Source organism: Zalophus californianus, chromosome 1 (assembly GCF_009762305.2).
Source record: "Zalophus californianus isolate mZalCal1 chromosome 1, mZalCal1.pri.v2, whole genome shotgun sequence".
Lineage (NCBI taxonomy): Eukaryota > Metazoa > Chordata > Mammalia > Carnivora > Otariidae > Zalophus > Zalophus californianus.
In genome coordinates this window covers 43,581,160-43,600,682 of record NC_045595.1, presented here as the reverse complement: position 1 = coordinate 43,600,682, position 19,523 = coordinate 43,581,160, and the positions used below count along the sequence as shown (strand labels likewise).

General features: G+C 35.5%; 1 pseudogene; it reads right to left on the bottom strand.

Annotated features, from left to right (window-relative positions):
• Nucleotides 1–16,162: 16,162 nt before the first annotated feature.
• Nucleotides 16,163–16,754, bottom strand: LOC113916046 (annotated as a pseudogene).
• Between the last annotated feature and the right edge of the window lie 2,769 nt (nucleotides 16,755–19,523).

The window sequence follows — 19,523 nt, the reverse complement described above, 5'->3', positions numbered from 1 at the left end:
TTAAATGGTTTGGGGACCTATTAGTGGGACAAAATAGTTTCATATGTTGGAGAGAAAATATCTGAGACATGACATTCAATGCTGGGAACCATAATTTAAGAGAAACACTGTCAAAATAGGATATGTCCTTTAGTATAGCATATGGTTAAATGAACAGCTTCTACTATATTCAGACTGACCTGACTCAAGCTGTACTTCCAATTTTTGGTCTATTTGCAATTTGGGGGTTAGTGATATAAACCCTCTCAGTCTCAGAAAGCTTAGAAAATGTAGACAAAAAAGAGAACCTAATTTACCAGGTTGTTGTAATAATTAAATGAGAAAATATATGTAAATGAGTAAATGTATACACACAACCTGGCACATTGCTTGGTAGATGTTACTTGTTATTTTTTTTCTGGACAGGGAGTATATGTAAAACTACACTATGAAGTGATTAAAATAAATATGTGCTTAAAGAATCATGGGAAGCATGATAGCAGTCTTCACACATTCCGAAGGCTGTCTTGTAAGAGATGAATTAGACTTATTCTGTGTGGTTCCATGGGGTACAATAAACAGTACCATAAAATTTAGGAGAAATATGGAACCTAACATCTGGAATTGCCTTAAGTAGAATGATTAGGTGTCCATGCCCAATCCCTGTCACCTGTGAATACATTGTGTTGTATGGATAGGAATTTAGTTTGTGGATACAATTAAGGTTGCTAATCAGCTGACCTTAAAATGGGGTGGATATCCTGGATTTTCCAGATGGTCTGGATGTAATGGTAACAGTCTTTAAGTGTGGAAGAGGGGGTAGAAGGATCAGTGTGAAAATTATGTGATGTGAAATAGACTTGACCAGCTATTGCTGAGATGGAAAGGGATCACAAGCCAAGCAATGCAGGTGGCTTCCAAAGTTCAACCAACACCTTCATATTAACCCAGTGATACCCAACACAGGCTTCTGACTTCCAGAATTATAGGATTATAAACCTGTGTTATTTTAAGCCACCAAGTTTGTGGTGCTCTGTTAAAGCAGCAGCAGGGGACTAATAAAAAGAGCACATACTAAAAACATGAGCTATACAAAACAGAAGATAATGATCCCCCCAAAACTGGACGTTCAGAGACTGGATATTGTTCTGGGGGAGAAGTGTTCTGAAAAAGGATCCATATATGGTATAGAGAGTTTGATTATAGGAAGCTGAATTTTGTTTAACAGAAGTATAGTAAGAAAATCATAGTGATTTTTGATATATGGATTCAGCTGTTATTTTTTCTTGCTAAATCAAATGAAGCAATTACTGTTGATATGCAACGTGTCCTTGACATAAAAGTATTCACTCAGCATGTCTCCCAAAAACTGATAATGTCTTCAACCTTTTAAATGGGGTTAAATGCATCACTGTCAAGATGAAGAACTTATTTTTCAGTGATAGGTTAAAATGCTCCCGCCCTCTTTCTTATTTTTCTTCTCCTACCTTGAATTTTGAGCCTGTCTCTTATGCAACAATATAAATCATAAAGGTGCTTGTCTATTTGACTCTATCCCCATACGTTTCCTGAATAAGTAACTAAGCAAGTGCAGTTTTATCTCACCTTTCTGCTTTACCAAGCCCTTTTCTCCAAGTGATGGATGTTATACCTATTTCTTTAAAGGGGAAACAGATAGGTTGTGACTTGGTGGGGAAGTATCTAACCCAGTTAACAGCAACACTTTCTATATTCACTGTCATGAGACAGATATATGAAATTAAAGCTAAGTACATTTTGCTGATGAGTTGATTTTTGGTTCACTGCAGCAGTGAAAAAAAAATAGTACACTCAATATGGCACACGTAGTCAAAACCGGTATGTACATTTGTTAAACAAAAAAGAAAAATATGAAAGACTGTGAAACCTACAAAAAAAAAAAAAAAAAGTCCGCAAAATCAACTCCTCTGTTTGTTGTTGGTTGAAAAGAGAGTAATAACATTTGAAAACCAACCGGTGGATTATAGAGAAACAGTCTAGCATTTTTATTTATTTTGTTGGATGACAGATAAAAAGTATTAAATTAGCATCTTTAATTTTCATATATTATGTGTGCTTGTGTCCAATCTGTCATGAAAATTATACTCCTTATCCTACTATTTACAACATGGCAGTGGCAGAGGCTTCTGGTACCCAGTGAGTTGGTGCACCTTTGGCAGAACACACTGGCTGCTCTGGCTTTCTTAGAGTACTAGCTGCTCCAAGACAGTCATTTATGTGGCTCTCCTTTCCCTGAATCCGGGCAGTATGGCAGCATTCAGTCCAACCTCATAATTTGTAACCTCCCTATGTATTTTTAGCTGGATTATTCCATCTTTAATATTGGATCCTAAAAATGCAACATTGAAGAACTCTACTATGTCCTGCAAAAAAAACACCCCTACTTCTTCTTCCTCCTCCTTCAACTACTGTTACTACTAGCAGGTACTACTGCTGCTACTACTACTAGTACTACTACTACTACTACTACTATTACTACAATTACTGGCAGCTACCACTGATCAAGAATTTAAGGAGTACAGTGCTACGGTGAGTGCTGTGAATTGTGCAAGACTGTTGAATCACAGATCTGTACTTCTGAAACAAATAACGCAACATATTTTAAGAAAAAAAAAAAGAAGAAGATAACAGGAGAGGAAGAAAAGGGGAGTATGTCAGAGGGGGAGACGAACCATGAGAGACGATGGACTCTGAAAAACAACCTGAGGGTTCTAGAGGGGAGGGGGGAGGGGGATGGGTTAGCCTGGTGATGGGTATTGAGGAGGGCACGTTCTGCATGGAGCACTGGGTGTTATGCACAAACAATGAATCATGGAACACTGCACCAAAAAACTAATGATGTAATATATGGTGATTAACATAACAATAAAAAATTAAAAAAAAAAAGAATTTAAGGAGTACAAGCACTTTATGAAATGCTTTAACTATCACATTTAGTTTCTGCGAAACTAATTACCTCCATTTTACAGATGAGGAAGTTGAGATGCAGGAATTTCGGTAACTTGCCTCCAACCACACACATATCTAACTATATGGGCCAGGTGACTCCAAAGCCCTGTAACTAAAAGTTACTCTGTTTCTCTGTACCTTTAACTCTGTGTCCTCTGTTAACACCTACGGTTTTCAAGGAATTATTTCTCCAGAACAAAATGAGGTATTTCTGAGAAAGGTTTAGAAGAGGTTAATATAATCAATGATATCACGACATACTAATTCTATTCATTACTGAATGTACTCTCATATTTCCTCTTCCTACATTTCTCTCCTTTCTTAGGAGGAATGTACATACATACACGAAGACTTCCATAACTGAAAGCCGAGAGAAGCTTCTGTTTTAAACCAGATTTTGTACTTAAATGGCTGGATCAACAGATATTGGATAATGATACAATTAAGAAAAAAAAAAGCAATCCAAGACTCACGAAAAGAGGAAAATATCACTGGAGAGTTTTATTTTCCAACTCTTTCTATCACTGAACAATTTGCCCTAAGATGGAGAGTGTCAGTCAGTCTACACTCTCAACCTAGTCATATCTCCCATCTTCCTTGTTCTACTTAACATTCACTACCAAACCCATGTCTCAGGACCCTAATGTAAGTGCAATCTCTGGTAAATTGCTCCCAGTAATTTTCTTCTGTACTTTGCAACATGATGTAGAACAGACAGGTCTCTTTTCTTTAACTCCAGCATCTATTTGATCACTTTCAAATGGACCTTATTTTTTTTTTTTCTCAGATAGAGGATTTCAGCAGACCTCAGCTTCATATAATTATTAAAGCACTGACATTGGAATATGGTAGCATTAAGTCTTCCAGTGGTTCACTAGGGATAAACTGACTTCTGTGTTGCATTATCCCATTATTTATAGAGAGACATTATTGAAAGCCTAAATCACTTGGCAAAGAGAATTATAATTTCACGGAGAGCAGAGGTGACTGGATTACTGACTAGATGATTGTTCCTACATACCTCTTAACATATTCTAAAGCATATAGTGCACAGACCATCACTTCTGTTTTCCCACATTATCTTGCTCCCTGCTTCATAGGTCCTCAAGTCAAAGACATTTATACCACAAATTTATCACTTTTATTCCAGAATTTGGCCATATCTCTCTTTTTGTATTTTGATCTCATTCATATTGCTTTTGCTCCCTTGTTAGCATATAGAACAGTCTATATACTGTTTTGCAGAATTGAACACAAAGAGGATATGCTTGTCAATATGACTGGCTAGAAAATCTATGATTAAAAGTTATGTTGCTCATTACCATGGAAAATCAAAGTGGGAACAATGCTTACTGACCATTTTTGGAAACAATTTCTTGTTCATTGCTTTCTGTAATCTTTCTTAAAAACAAAGCTATAAAATGCCACATTTCATGGAGATGGCAACACACAGTGCAATTTGTACTCATGCAAAAAGATCCCATTATTTATTTTTCTTTCAAATTAGTTTCTAAGAGTTTCTACCTGAAGGAGTGCTAACACTGGTAATTATTTTAGGATGTGTCAGCTGGTATTTTACAGACCAAAACCTCCATATTCTGGGGCTGAGAGATAGCTATCAACGCTGTTCATTTTCCCAAAGATAATGGTTAGAACATGTCAGCCACAAAATCAATAACATGAATGATTATTTGCCAGTGAAATCAATAAATATAACTCCTAATAAATGTATCCATCATGAATGAAAAACAGTAGTTTTGAATGAGTATTAGATTCATGCTGGCATAGCAGAGTGAGCTCTGAGAGCCCCTCAGTTTGTTTACCTGCAGACAGATTTGGTTCTAGACATATGGTGTCTCAAACTAATGCAACAAACTTAGGAACACAGAAGCAAAATAGGCTCAAACATAAATAGGTCTCTTAGGGGCCCAAGGATTGTCACAAAGTCTATGTAAAGCCTGGAACTCTTACTTCCTACCCACCCTAACAAAACATTATGACATATTGACATTAGAATGTATTATCATCTTAAGGTGATAAAGTGATATTAAATGTCACTGGGTTCAATCCCCTGATTCTTGTGTTTTTTCTACTGTGATTTTGCCAAGTATTGTAAAATACCTCCAGAGATGGGGAACTTCATATCTTTCCAGACACTCTAAAACAGAAAAAGACAGCAGAACTGGATTAAACAGTACAGGAGTTCATAGGTACCGTAGTTCCATAAGTGTCCCCAACAGTTACTTCACAAAGAAATCATCACACTTTAAGATAGAAGGGAAATATTTATGAGCTATAATTTAAAATGGTATCTATAAAAAATTGTTGACATTTATAATCATATTTTAGGGAACAAAGCATTAGTGTTCTAGGAGATTTTACCATATATATCAGCTCCTCACTGATGGAATAAAAATGAAACCTAACGACATTAATTTAAAAATCCAAACCAGGGCTCATCATTGCAAAGCATCTGCTTGGTTACTGTAAGGTGAATGAAAGAGACATTATGTTTATGAATGAGCAAAATGGCATTAGACCTCTCAGATTGGGATCAAGAGGGTAAGAAAAAAACAAGGTAAAAAATGTCCTTTTTAAGTGTACTGTCATGATCTAGGTTGAACTATCAACATTTTAGCCCTGATGTTGTTGGCATCAAAAACTACTTGACACATAATGAGGACAGTTGGGATTAACCTATTGAGGCAGAAATGGAATATAAACCAGAGGAAAATCAGAGCTTCAGCTCAGTTTGGCAAACAGCCTACTTCTCAAACTACCCATACCGTTTCCCAAGGAGACTTGGAACACTGATGACAGCAGTTAGATTTAGCAATCTCACCAGCCTAAGGATGAGTACTTCTTAGGCCAGGTCACCAGAATTATATCTATATGAATCCAAAGGGCAGACAGCGACCCTACCTTTATAGAAATAAATTTCAGTTTAATATACATACTATCTTTCTAATTAATGAAGCTGTCAAAAGAATGAGTGGGCTACTCTATGATATGAATTGTGGTTTCTGGATATGTTAAAAAAAATTGCATGACCACTGTTACTGAAGAGTTAGCATGATTTTTAGATGATCTCTGATGGGCCCTTCCATCTATGTAACTCTACTCACTCATTCATTCATTCCTGTAACAGAGCTTGATTCCCTGATGTTGACCCAAAATGACCTCCGTTCTGTTTTTATTATATCATTAATGTGAATTAAGTAGATATTGTGAAAATCTGAAAGAATTAAGTGAAATATAAGTAAGTATTCAATTTCATTTTTCAATGTACAGAATCTTAAAATAACCAGTCTATTCAACTGATCTGCAAAAAAATAATTTTTTACTAATTCTTACATTTCAGATAGATAATACATTATGCTGATTAGCAGCATTTTGCAGAATTTATTCATAGGTTTGTCATAGCTTGTTCCCTCGCTTCATACAAGGCTCTTTTCAAATGTTATCGTATTGGAAAAGCTTTCTTTTGCCACCTTATGAAAAATGGCATTCTCACTCACTCTCTCTACTCTAATCCTGCTTTATTTTTATTGACAAAATATATCACCTCATGATACTGTTGTTTATTTTCCGTCTCTATCCGCTAGATTGTAAATTCCCTGAAAATAAGGATTCAGACTGTTTTGTTCACCCTTATCTTCCTATTGCTGTGATATCTAGCACATAGTTGATGCTCAAAAATATATGTTAAATGATTGAGCAAATAAACGGATGAATGAAAAAGTGAATGTAACTGCCTGAATTAATAAATTACTTTGCATAACATGAGTGAGTTTTGACTGCAAACAGGCACTACTTTAACATCATAAATAAAGTAGTCAATATAAAATAAATCTATTTTTTAGTTTACATTTGAATGCTAATTTACACTAACAGAAGTAAACTGGAAATGACTAAAGGAATAAAAATACATATTTTTAAGAATTTTAAGCCCCCATTTTATTAGAATTTCATTTTCTGTCATGCTTTAGAAAAGTAACTGAGACTAACTTGAAAAACAAACATTCAAAAACTGTCTAAATTTCCAGGCATCCCAGTGAAATTGAAGTTCCAGCTCAAGTCACATAAGACCCAGATTAAATTTAATGAGAGAGAGAGGCTTTTGTAAGTTATTTCTACAATGGTTAATTCTCAAAGGCATTCCTTTTCTCTACATGAATTCATGCTACATGACCGCTGCAAAGGATAGAGATGCTGAGGAAAAGACATTGTTCTGATACATTGCTATGCATTGGGGACTTTGTAATACATCAGAATGTGTGTGCCCATTGACATTTTTAGATAACTGTGATCTATATTATATTTTCTTGACTCTTGGCCCATCATGGTTTTATATTTCCATATGAGTATTTAATGTTGAATACTAATTTTCAAAAATAAATATTGTTTTCTATATAGGTGACAAATATTTTTGCTAGTTATGATCTATCCAGTTATTTATTTTAGGTACTGCACTATGAAAACCAAATGTGGCCAATGGAGTTTTCTGATTATTGTTTATATCAATTCAACAATGCAGCTTACTTAGAAAGTAGCAAATATGTATCATTGTGAATATAGAAAAATAAATTTGCCTATGCACATCAGTAAATTGCATGCATACAGGAATGGATTCCCAAGCAATTTTAGAAGGGATTTTGTGATTATATGCTAGAAAACTAAATATACATCAGTAAGTTCCAAAATATTTTACTTCATTTTTTAAAGTGGCAATGTAGCTCAACCTTTTGCACTGTACAAGCAAAATAATATTTTTCTAATTAAGTTCAAGTTTGAAAAACAATATTTGCAAGTAGAAATAATATTTAGGAAGTTCTTGGTAGTTCTTGTTTTCTTATCATGAAAGAAGTGCAGCATGGTATAGTAAAAATAGCACTGGGTGACAGGTGAAAGAATATTTCAGCCAATATTTATGTGTATAACCCTGAGTCAGTTATTAATGGAACTACACATGGTTCTACCTAGGTCTGAAATGCTACGTAAATATCAATTCATAGTATCAATTATTGTGCTTAGAAAAATATAATGTAGAATTTCCAAGCCTCTAAGTACTCACTATAATAATGCAAGAAATTAGAAGAATCAACTTTACCAAAACAGCAGAAAGTTGAACCAATACATGAAGTTAATGTTAGAGCTTCAAGGATCCTGGAGATCATCATATCTGACCTCTTCATTTTAGATACTAGGAAACTGTTCTGAAGAGGTGAAGTGGCAGAAATTCATATAGCTAAGTAGTAAGACCTCACTAACAGATGAAAAACTTAGAATGCTTCAACCAATAAATTTCTCAATCCTTTTTTTCCCCCTCCTTCCTCATTCCCTCAATCTTTCTCTCTCTTTAACATTCCCATTCTCTTGCTGTTAGATGACTTTTTGTTTCTCTGCTTTTAGTAAGTAAACACACACTCACAGTGGTAAATTTAGAAATCTAGAGTATCAAGAAAAAAGTTTTACATAATATTATCATTCAGAAAGATTCAATTAGATTCTATAAGGCGCCTCTTTCATTATGTCATAAAACTGACATTTCAAAATGCAAAAGCAAAAATTGCAAAGGACTGTTATCATGGTGAAAATATTCAAGCCTTGCTTCTCTGACTATAGGAAAACTTTCAACAGTATAGCATTGTAAGACTCCTTAGATAAACACCAAGGCTGCCTTTACATTGCTATTCCATTAATTGAAAACTGGCTGGTAGCATTAGTATAGCATTTATTTTGGGGGTTGTCCAGTTCATATCAGTTGGCTTGAGCAACTAGACACATGGAAGAACTAAAAGCTGTCAACTCACTTTAGTTTCCCTAAAATTGCTATATAAAATATGCTAGTGTCCATGAACTTGGACAAGACTGAAGTGGAATATTTGAGGCATCTTATTGGTCACTGAATCAACAGACGTGCTTTACTTTTTTTCTCTTTTTAAATTTTTTTTCGGGATGGGGAGAGATCATATTAGGGATAGAACTCTACTTCACTTGTTTAGTACCACATAGATACCACCTGTATGGTATTGTTTGAAGACCCTATCCAATTCCAAGTAAACTCTTGTGTCAAAGGCAAATATGAAGAAATCTGAATATTAATAAAGATCTATTTCTTCCATAAATAACAATAGATAGGAAATGAGCAATTGGATAGGGCTGTGTGCATTCAGATAAGCTCCTCATTAAAACCAAATTTACCAATGGTAGTGTTGTCAGTTAAGATACTATGACACATACACAATGAAATCATATATAATTTAAACTGTTCTCACTTTATAAAATAGACAATTGAACAACTGTAATTGATTCATGTATTGCAATTTTCATTCCATTAGTTAGAATATATATCCAAAATTGGGGCTGTCAATCAGAGAAAATGAAGGCATGTTTTGTATTTCATATTAATTGGAGGAGGAAAAATCATTCTTTGTATTTAGATTCAACAGGGCTATACACATTTTAGGTAATACAACAGTAAATATACGTGTTCCCTCTAGTCATGCAATTAGTTTCAGCACCTTGGTAAATATATGAAAATAGGTTCATATATAGCCCTGTAAAATAATGAGACTGGTTTTCTTTTCACTTGAATTCACTTTATTGATTATATTGCCTTTCAACACTATTGTTTTTTGGACTCCTATATTTACTTTTGTATTTTGGAGGACTCTATTTTTAAAAATATTCAGTGTATAAAACTATCCTGAATTAGTAACCCAAGAAGGTCATCTCCTATCTCTGGGGATCAATGGACTGAAGGATTTTGATAATGAAATCTGGGACAAAACACACATACGTAGACGTAAATATTCATGTTATTGAATTCAAGGTAAGAGTTTTCCATATTAACCTTCTCCAAAAACAAACCACTCTTTTCTGGGTATTTTTAATTCTTGAACCTATGACATTTTACATATTTTCTGTGTATTTAATTTCAGATTCTTCCAATAGTCAGCTTTGAGCATCACTTCACATATACCCTAAATATGCCAGGTGGTAAGTAACATACTTACGTTTCAAATATCAACTAGCATAGGTCCAGATAGTTTTAAAAGCTCAGTTGTTAAGCGTCTGCCTTCGGCTCAGGTCATGATCCCAGCGTCCTGGGATCGAGCCCCGTGTCGGGTTCCCTGCTCAGCGGGAAGCCTGCTTCTCCCTCTCCTACTCCCCCTGCTTGTGTTCCCTCCCTCGCTGTCTCTCTCTGTCAAATAAATAAAAAATCTTAAAAAAATATATAAAAAAAATAAAAGAACAATGAATAAGCACAAATTTGGGGGAGGTATCAAGCCTAACTGATCATATAATGAGTCTTAATTATGATTAAATACATCTCATTTCCTAACCTTCATGATATTTTTTCTCTTTGTTATTCTTTTTACTAAAATGAAAACAATGTGGAATGTTTCCACATTGTTACCTACGAATATGAGAGGTTTACTTGATTTTCTAAAGGTCCAGTTTTTATCAGCTGAACCATATGTAATTGCTCAAATTTGGCAATTTTTGACACATAAAAATGGTCATTTTATATAGTTCAACCAATTACATCATAAAACAAGATACAGGGAAACATGATGGGTGAGACCTGTAATAATACTTTAAGAGCATATAGATTGAGAGTCCTGTATGTAAATTTAAGTTCCAGATTTAGCATGTACTTGTTCTGTGCACTAACTCCCTGAGCTTTAGAATCTTCAAAAGAAAATGAGAAGACTGATTCTATTCATGATTCTTCACAATCAAGCATGATAAAAAATTCAAAGCTTTGTGAACTTAATGACTTCAATTGTACAGTGTTAATCATACTGTGGACAGACACAGGACTTTAACATATCTGACCATCTCGCATTTCACTCCATATTAGTAGTACCTGCAGTCCTTTTTCGTGTAGCTGTAGCTACCTTTGGTCCCAGAGAATCTTAAAGATGAAGGGATCACTCTGTTTTTCAGAATTAAAGGAGGATAAGAAACTATTTTTATTATGCCTAGCACAAACAACAGAAGACATAGTTGAAATGTGGTATGCAAACTCACCTCAGCATAATAAAATTTACTCAGATTTTCTCAGCTACATAATCTCCTATGGCCTTCCCAATCTCCTGATCTGTCCAGTTACAACTCAAGCCACTAGTCAAGAAAGGCAAAGGACAATCTTATCTCTCTTCCCTAGTCCTTGTCTCTGTTATGAATTTATTTCTTCCAGCCAACCAATCATCTGTTCACCTGTTCTCAGTTTACCCATTTATTCTATTGATTCATTCCTAAAATGTTTGTTGAATTTACAGAATGTGGCATGCAATCTGCTGAATATTGGGGATACAATGACAAGCTAAGGGACAAAGTCTTTGCCCTGAAATATTATGATCCAGACATTAATCAAATAATCATAAAAATATTTAATTATAATTTAGCTAAACTGAGTCAATGGAAAAGTATAAAATATTAATACTACTGATGACAGGGGCCTCAAACTGGGTATGTGTTTGGGAGAAAGGTGGGGAGGTGGTAAAACCATCAGATTAGGGTAAGTATGTGAAAAATTAGTTAAATACAATTTACCCAAAAAAGTTACATCCATGTTCTAATTTCTAGTACCTATAAATATTACCTTACTTAGATACAGGGCCTTTATAGATGTAATTACATTAAAAATCTTGAGATGAGGGGCACCTAGGTGGCTCATATGGTTCAGCCTCTAACTCTTGATTTCAGCTCAGGTCATGATCTTGGGGTCATGGGATGAAGCCCCACGTCAGGCTCTGTGCTCAGCATGGAGTCTGCTTGTCCCTCTTCCTCTGCTCCTTCCCCCATCCCCAAATAAAGAAAATCTTAAAAAAACATCTTGAGATGAGGAGATCATCTGGATTATCTGGGTGGACCCTAAATCCAAGGACAAGTGTCCTTATAAGAGAAATATAGAGGGAGACTTGAGACAGAAGAGGAGAAGACACAGACAGAAGATGTAGACACAAAGTGACCATAGAGGCAGAGATCAGAGTGATGCTGAATGCCAGGCCATCTACTGGTAGCTGTAAGAGGCAAAGAACAAATTCTCCCCAAGAGGTCACAGAGGAAACATGGTTCTGCCAATACCTGGGCTTAACCCTTCTAGTATCCTGAATGATGAAGTAATATATTTCTATTGTTTTAAGCCACCAATTTTGTGATCATTTGTCGTGGCAGCCACAGGAAACTAATACAACCTCCTCTCCTGATATCATAGTTTTAAATTCTTATATCCATAAAGGCTAGTACTTCTTCCCAAGTCAGAACTTGTAGTCACAGAATTCAAACTTATACTCAAAATAGTCATGAAAACTTCAGAAATGAATGTGTGCATGTATATATATATATAATCTATTGATAGGTAGATGTATGTAGATATTCTAAATACAATATCTATACAGATAATACCCTTTAGGGAATGAGAGATAAGTAGCCAACTGCTATGGGACTGAGGGACTGCCTCTTCTGCAGGCACCAAGTCTAAAGGGAGCATTAAGACACCTTTTGTGACAAGAACTACAGTGTGCAGGAGGCTGACCTGAATATGATTTGTAGACAAAATAGGTTGCTGTATCATGGGGAAAAAAAAAAAACTAAAAAAAAAACCATGTCATGGTTTGTATAAGTCATAGACCTATTCAAAAATGACTGTGGGGTGATTAGCAGAATAAAACTCCATATATGTCTTTGATTTTCTCTGTAATCTAAGAATCTTGATTCTATGTCATTTAAGATTTAAGTTGGGAAAATATGCATAGCATTTGAGAAAATAGGAGTGAATATTTTGAGGCACAATGTAGACCAGTGGTTTGCAAACTATGTTATGTAAAGAAAAACCTTGAGGTTTCATCTGTGCGGGGGAGGGTGGCAGAGGATGGGTGAGGAACAAGAATGAAGGAGCAGAGCAGTCTACAGACTCTATCTCTTCCTGCTTTATTCACAGCATTTTTTTTAAAGATTTTATTTATTTATTTGAGAGAGAGAGAATGAGAGACAGAGAGCCCGAGAGGGAAGAGGGTCAGAGGGAGAAGCAGACTCCCTGCTGAGCAGGGAGCCTGATGTGGGACTCAATCCCAGGACTCCAGGATCATGACCTGAGCCGAAGGCAGTCGCTTAACCAACTGAGCCACCCAGGCGCCCTATTCACAGCATTTCTACGGTTTTTTTGTTTTACATATATTCACTGCTGTCTTATATTTCTTTTGTGCCATAGGACTCCATCTCTGTACTACATCTGAAAAAAGAAAAAAAAAAACAACTAGCCTAGATATATTTGCTTGGCTCTAAGTGTTCATCTGCTAAAGCAAAAACTGAATGGTGTGGAGCTGGGAGCCATCTTTCCAATTCTGAGTTTTAAATCATTGTGAAATGAGTAGAGTTCAAACCGTATGTTTTCTTTTATGAAATAAGTAATAGAGAGAAACTTTTTTTTTTCACTCGGTTAGTTTGTTTCTCTGCTTCCTGTCAAAATTGAGGAGAAAGATTGGTAGACATAGACACTATAATTTCTGGTTAAAGATATTGACTTTGAGGCAATTTGTTTAACTTTCTTGCATCTTACAGAAAGGTTTCTATCAAAATTTTAAATCAGTGTGGTATTAACTTTTGACCACGGAAATGGAGGCTAGCCCTAGCAGAAACAAAGGCTTGTTTTGCTTACTGTCACTGGTATGTCAATGTGGACATCTTGATAGCTCTCTTTCCCCCCAAATGAAAGCTCCATTCTTCCTCTTCTAGACAAATTCTCCCTCCTCCAGTATTTCAGGATAATAAGAGAGCCAAAATTAGATACCCAAAGTAGACATTTAGTTTTTAACATCCTAATTGTTTGAAGGCATATCGGACAATGACCTAATTTTATGTGAGCCTGAAGACATTTCCTGCTCAGGCCATGCCTTATGAAATTTCCTACAGATGGCTATATTTCTTGATCAAATAAAAATTTCTGTTAGCTGTATCATTCCTTTTGTTGCATATTAAGTAAAACATGCTAGTTCAAGGGAGATGTCCCCTCCACCTTCATTGCTTTCACAGTACTATGGGTCCAGATTAAAAAAAAAAAAAATCTACCCAGTTTTTCTACATAATGTTATTTCAGTATTTCAATTGATAGTGCAATCAATACATCAGACTGTGTGGCAGTTTCTGACCTAGACTGTATCATCGTATTAATCAATCAGCTTGTAGAGACATTCAAAGTAAATCCCCCCTTGACAGTCACAAAGTTAAGAGAGAAGGCCAGAAGAAGGAAGTAGCACTTCAAATAACACAAATCAAATGGGTTTAGGAAAAAACACTTTTAGAGGTCACTAGGAAAGGAATGTTACATGACAGTTCTCTGATTTGGTCAATATTTTGAAAACTACATTTCCTCTTGGGCCAAATTTAGCATAACGTGCCTAGGCTATTGTACACTGGAAATATAATAAGTTGGGAAAAGAACCTCCATTGGCGCTTTTTATGAGATTGCATCCCCAGAGTGCTGCCTATTCACATTAATTTTGTATAATACTTGAGATTATAAATTATTTAGTAAGAAAACAGAGATGCATAAACTTGCCATTTGAAGATTTGAGGCTGTGAACAATAGCAACTTAAAAAGAAGAATATAAAGACTTATGTGCTTATCCCTACTTCATCACGTTAAAGGAACTTCAGCTGACCTACTCTAAGGCAAGTCCATTAGGGAAAACTTTGATTAGAAAAAGTAAGACACCATTTAATGATCAGAGAGTAAACACAGATCAGCATGGAGGTTCCTGAGAAGCCTGTTTTTCTTACTTCGCTGAACAGAGAATCTTTTACCAACAAGGAAGAAGAAATGAAAGTTCATTTTGTTTGCAATTTTCAACACGGGAACACTAAGTAATCAAAGAAATAATGCTGACTGAAGCTTTGGAATGGTGACTATGGGGGTATGCTCTTTAAACTTTTTTAATTTCAGATACTCTGAAATTCATGGGAAACCATAACCATCATCTCTGCAATATTCTTCCCATTATTTTGAAAAATTATCATCTCTTCACCCATCCTCCTCATCCACACACAAGCAAGCACTATAAAGTGCTTAGTACCTGACCTGAGACCAGTGTGTTTCTTTAAAAAAGAACATAGTATAGTTTAATATAGTTCTTCTTATGCAGGTTTAATTCACACAGAGAACACTGACCTAGCATTTTTAATTTTTTCTCCCTGTCTTTTTTATTCATTTGGCTGCATATAACTCTCATTCACTCTTTCTAGTGCATTATATTCCACTGAAAGAACCCACCGTATTTATTTGATTTATCAACTTTGCAGGACATCTAAACTGCTTTCAATTCTCTGCTTGTGTAAAACAATGCTTAAAAGAGCATCCTGTATTTGCCACCATATGGTTCTATGCATGAGTTTTCCTTCGAGCTGTCAGGTTGTGGGGTGGGGAGTAAAACCAGCAGTGATATTAGATTAATACACACTTAATTTCATTAAATCTGATAGATTGCTCTCCAGAAAGTCTGTGCCAGTTTACATCTCACCAGCAGAAGCCCAAATGGTTCCATTTTCACCCATCGCCAGCAGCTAAAATTCTCTCACTTTCTAATTTTTGTCAATGCGATGGTATAAAAATATATCACCCAATTATTTTAATAACCATTTTTTCTAATTACTAAAAACGTGGACTCTCTTCATATACACTTTCCTTTTCATTAAGTTACATTTTTATTCCTTTTTCTCTACCAAGTTTAATGTCTCTTGTTGTTATTGTTGGTAATTTGAAGGCATGATTGATATATTCCACATAGCAATACCTTGTTTCATTTTAGATCCTGAAAATATATTCTTCCAGACTGTTAATTTTGTCCATGATGTCCTGTGTAGAAAAGAAATCCATAATTTTGATCTGACCTAATCCATAAATATTTCACTTTACCATTTATTATTTTCTCATTCTTCAGGTTATCAGTCTTATTTATTTTTATGTGAGCAATCATCTGATTTATAAAAAGATACAATAAAGTTTAAAATGATACAAAATATCAATTTCAAAACAACATCCAAAACCGGGTGTATCTAACCATACTCAGCTAGCTCATAACAGAGCAAATGGGTAAGTGGAATAATTCATGCTATCATGTACTGCTCTATGAACGGGCAACAGAACAAGCTGATAAAGGCAGAGGAACTCTCTATCTTCTAAGGATTAGAACTGAGGGGCTCCAGAATCATCTGGTATCTGCTCCATGTTGTACCTCTGGCTAGAAACGTATATGGTGAGAACTCCAGGGATCTTCCAGATCCTTCCTTTAGGGTCTTGGTGGCCACATGATAACACCTGTGCTGAGTTACTCTCTGTACTAAGCAGTCCTTTGCATTTGTTTTTTGTGTGTTGACAGTAATTGCTCAAATCTTGGATCATTGGCAATCCTTAGAGCCACATGATACTTCTGCTCTCATTTCTCAATGACAGCCAATACACAGTCATTTCTGCAAGGATACACGTGGCATATGGATGGCCCATCACTGACTGGACTAAGGCAAGTTTGTGTTCAGTGGAAAAGTGGATAAAGTTGGTATCGACCAGGATGTGGTCAGGTGGGCTCAGCTGTGTGTTACATTGGAAGAATAAGCAGGAAGGATACTGGGGGACTTCTTCCTTGAGTGGACTGAGATCTTTCTTTTCTCTCTTTTTAGGTTTTAATGTTTCCTTCTCTTTAAGCCTCTGTTTTCAGAGACTTAAGTGTTCACTTCACAGCCACATACTTTCTTGCTTTCTTTTGCTTCCCCCTGTTCATGCCATACCCTTACTTCTTAGTCCTTCCTCTTTAAAACAACTTTTTCATTTGGCTTCTAGGACTTGACTTCCTCTAGACTCACTTTCACCATGTCTCTGGCTAATCTTCAGACTCCTTCCTTTATTCTTCTTTTTCATTTCAACCTCTCAGCAGCCCTCAGCCGCCACAGCTCCATCCTCCGTCTTTTTATTTTTTCATATCTCTACTCATTGCACAGGAAATTGCATCCATTCTCAAGGTCTATGTTTAACATCTACATGCCCATGAGTCTCAAATTCTGTGTCTAACCAAGACCCTTCCTCTAACTCCAGACGGGTACATCTAAGTCCTCAGTGAATCACAAATCAGGCAGAGTTCTATTGGAGAAGCAGGACAAGGAGGAGATACATTGCTGCAGTCAACTGGCTTGTGGGCTGGTGGACCCTGACTAAGAAAGTGAGAAATCTGTAGGGCAGGCTGTCAGGAATGGCAGGCTCGTACTCTCAGCCAAGGGCTCAAGTTATTATCCACAGGAGCCAATGACTTCCTATCATAGGAGAAAAAGTTAAAGTGAGAAAATAAATGTTTGTTCCATGAATTAATTGATATCTTTTATTTCCTTTCTATGGATTTTTTTTAACTGGGGAAAGAAACTGACTTATATGTGCAATATTTGTCCTGCACTATATAAACTAAATGTTTTAATTAATAAGAAGAGTAATATCTAATATTTATCAAGTACTTACTATGTGCCCTGGTACTGTTACAAGAACTTTAGGTATTATCACAGTTAAGCCTGTGACAACACTGTGAAGCATATTATCATGATTACCAGTTTTCACTGCAGAAAACTGAGGCATGGAGAGAGAAGCATCTTGCCTAAACTCACAGCTTATAAGTGATGGAGTTTGTATTTGAACCCATGCACTCTGAGTTTAGTGCTTGTACTAAGATTTATTTACTGTGGGAAGGAACTACAATCTTTGTTTACAGAGATAAAGAAGCTAAGATAATGACAGGGAGGGAGTTTAAAAACAATCCAGAGCTTCCAGTATAGTTACAGGTTGCAAAGGCACACATATTTACCTTAAAAACATGTGAAATTTGCTAAGACAGACATAATTATGCAATTTTTTGTGGGAAATAATTGGTAGCAAAAATGACCAAATAAACACTGATGGACTGTATAAATTACTTGAAACATCTTAGAAAGAATGCTTTAACATGCTTGAATAACTTCAGTATTAAAACTGGGGAAAAAAATAGGTCATATCCAGCCTGTTGCCAGGTTTTTTTTTTTAATAATTTTTTTTTATTGAAACATACCTGCTATTATTTGTTTACATATTGTCTGTGACTGCTTTCATGGTAGGAGGCAAAGCTGAGTAGTTGTGGTAGAGACCATATGACCTGCAAAACTGACAATAACTTTTATTTAGTCCCTTGTAGAAAATGTTCACTAACCAATGAGTAGAAGAAAGCCCCTGGAAATTATTATTGTAAAAACTGTTCTGCTTTAAAACAAAACAAAACAAAACAAAACAAAAACTGTTCTGCTTTCTTTCTACAGTTGTCCCAGTGTCCAGTTGGCTTTGAGGTGAAGACAGAATTTGGTCATGGGGCCATGAGAGCAAAAACGTCCCCCCAAAATGCAAGTAGTCATGCCTTCTTACAGGTGCTTACATTTAGATAACAAATCTACTTAAAATCATTTAACACAAATCGCAAGGCAAACTTTGAGCTTTTAGAGCCCTCTGGGAATCATTTGTTTGATTCATTAGCTGTTAAACAGATGTCCTCACATTAGAATTTCAGGGTCCATAAAATGTGATAAGATCTGAGAGTGCATCTAAAACAGAGACCATTAAAGACCAGCTCTCTTCATGTGAGTTTCTGTTAGCTCTTCTCCCCATCACCTGGCCCCTACTTTGTCTCTTTCTTTGCTCGTTTTTGCTGCCCAGGTACACACTGGTAAAGCTCTCATCAATTTTCTTACCATTCACCTGCAAAAATTAACAATTTCAGATTCATGTATTTTATGTTCAGAAACATTTAAAATATGTATATTTTTAGATTTACTATTAAAAACAGAATTTCTTGCAAGGTAAAATAGGAGGTACTAAGAGGAAGTTTCTATTTAGGTGGTAGTTTCCATATAAGATATTATAAAAGTAAATGGCTTCCTATTGATTTATATTCTTGTTATATGGCAAGTACTTTCTTAAGAAGTATTGAATATATGATTTAATAAATATGGGGAATTAATGGATATTAAATTATTTAACTGCTTTAAAATTTTTTTGTAGTTTAAAAAAGCAAAAAACATCCTCTTCCCCACTGGCATCAAATATTTTCATTTATTTATTTTTATTTGAAACATCTATGTCTGGGAAGTCTATATATGAACTTATACAATAACTAAACTGGAAATTTCTCCACTCATCAAACATTTTCTCAAAAGTTACAAAGTTATAAACTTTCTGCAAGTGACTGAGGATACAAAAATGGTTCCAAATTTAAATATTATAATCATTAAAGACAGTAATATTGACAGCAAAAATTATCAAAATATAGGGGCAGCAGCCAAAATTATATTCAGAGAACTACTTCTAGATTTATATTTTTTTCATTGTTAAAGGAATGAAAAATAAAGAATTCCGCTTAAGAAAAAAACAATAAGGGGTGCCTGAGTGGCTAAGTTGGTTAAACATCTGCCTTCGGCTCAGGTCCTGATCCCGGGGTCCTGGGACTGAGTCCCACATAGGGCTCCTCACTCAGCGGGGAGCCTGC